At 35.2% G+C, this 1,751-nt stretch overlaps 1 long non-coding RNA gene across 1 annotated transcript; it reads left to right on the forward strand.

Annotated features, from left to right (window-relative positions):
- The first annotated feature begins 277 nt into the window (after positions 1–277).
- LOC109584952 (uncharacterized) lies at positions 278–567 on the forward strand. Its single transcript, XR_002186243.1, has 3 exons — positions 278–349; positions 399–464; positions 529–567. It is a non-coding gene; the product is annotated as an uncharacterized LOC109584952 (long non-coding RNA).
- Positions 568–1,751: the final 1,184 nt, after the last annotated feature.

Raw genomic sequence — 1,751 nt, forward strand, 5'->3', positions numbered from 1 at the left:
TCATATCATGCATATACATGTACATATTTAGTAGAGCATATATAGCCTGTGTGTTTACATTGCTTGCTGTTGATGATGTTTCTTTCTTACTTTGCTTTGAGGTATTTACAGCTGCAAATGATTTAATGATTCAGCAATAAGGTGTAACAATACTTTCATAGCATGGTGACTGTCTAAGGCTATTGTCTGATTTTGTTTGTGGTAAATAAATTAATTTCTAATAAATAATCATCATTCTAACATTTTTTTGTTGTAGCTCTTTGATCAGTGGTGCTTTCACACTCAAGGAGGCACCAGTTTCTAGCTGCACAGGTTTTATATTGTCATAGTCTTAGCAATTGAATACATAGTAAGATAGAATTTTTTTGAGATTCCAGTTTTTTATTATTGTGTTATAGGAAATGATCTATGACTATAATTTGTTTTTAGGATTAATAATGATTATCTGATTAACTATGGCCACGGTATGTATTTCCTTTACTCGTTAATATAATTAAGTAATGTATATCACATGTATTTGTATTGTAGGAAGATTGAAGCTCAAGTATTGAATTGTTTTGCATTGTTGAACAATCACTAATTTTAAGCATTGCTTTTATAATTTCTGTTTTGGCTTTACGCTTAAAGGTATTAGACTTTTATTATAAGTTTTTAATTCAAGAAAAGTTAACTTTATAGATCTACATGTAAATAATAAATTAATAAAAGTTATAGTTCTTTATTGAGTTGCTGTTCTTCCTGCCCCTACCCCTGTCTCTGCCTCTTGGCCTGCCTCTCAGAAGATTGTTGTACTAAAGTAAAATGGAATAGAGAGGTGATAAATTGGTATCTCTATATAAACGGCAGATAATAACTAAAATAATCTTACAATTTGTCTATTGACTTGGCGTAGCTGCTATATGAGCTGCCTCTGCCTTTGCAGAGCAGCAACATCAAGAGGAGCTTCAGCTGTATGGAGTGCTGGAGCAGCAGGGGGATGTGGCGGAGGACCTCCACCCAGCAGTGGCGGACATCCAGCCAGCGGTGGAGGACATCCATCAACTGGTGGAGGACCACCAGCCACTGGTAGCGGACCTCCAGCCAGCGGTGGAGGACCTCCATCCACTGGTGGAGGACCTCCAGCTACTGGAGGTGGCTGAGGAATTGGTGGTGGTGGTAGAGCATCTGGTGGTGGTGGTCGAGCATCTGGTCGTGGTGGTGGTGGCGGGCCTCCGGGAAGTGGTGGTGGAGGAGGAACTCCATGATGCTCATCATTATCCATAAACTATAACATAACATAGTGAAAGCAAATGTAAGTCTGTAACTGAACTGACTTGCTTTCTCAAAAAAAGCTGCAAAGCAAAACAGAGGAGTTTTGTTTGAGAGCTGTGAGCGGAAACTGAAAAATGAAAAATGGCAACCGAACTAAAGTTGAATCTAAACTTAAATAGTTTCAGAACAGGAAACAGATCTTAGTAATGACAATAATGATTAATTATTGTGAGCTAGGCTATGAATATAATTAATGATTCAAAAGTTCAAAAAAATTAATGATTGTATGAAAACTGTTTTTAAAATGTGATAGGTCTTCTTATGGTTCTTATTTCAAAATTCTTTTCTTCCAGTAATGAACTGATACCTAAGGCAAAAATTATAATTATAATTAAAACGAATTATTAATTAATAAAATTTAATATAAAGTAAGGAAACAAGTAAATAAAAAAAATTTCTATTAAATAAGAAAAAGTAGGGTTGTCAAAAAATAAAAGAAA

This window comes from Amphimedon queenslandica, unplaced genomic scaffold (genome assembly GCF_000090795.2).
Source record: "Amphimedon queenslandica unplaced genomic scaffold, v1.1 AMPQUscaffold_13144, whole genome shotgun sequence".
Lineage (NCBI taxonomy): Eukaryota > Metazoa > Porifera > Demospongiae > Haplosclerida > Niphatidae > Amphimedon > Amphimedon queenslandica.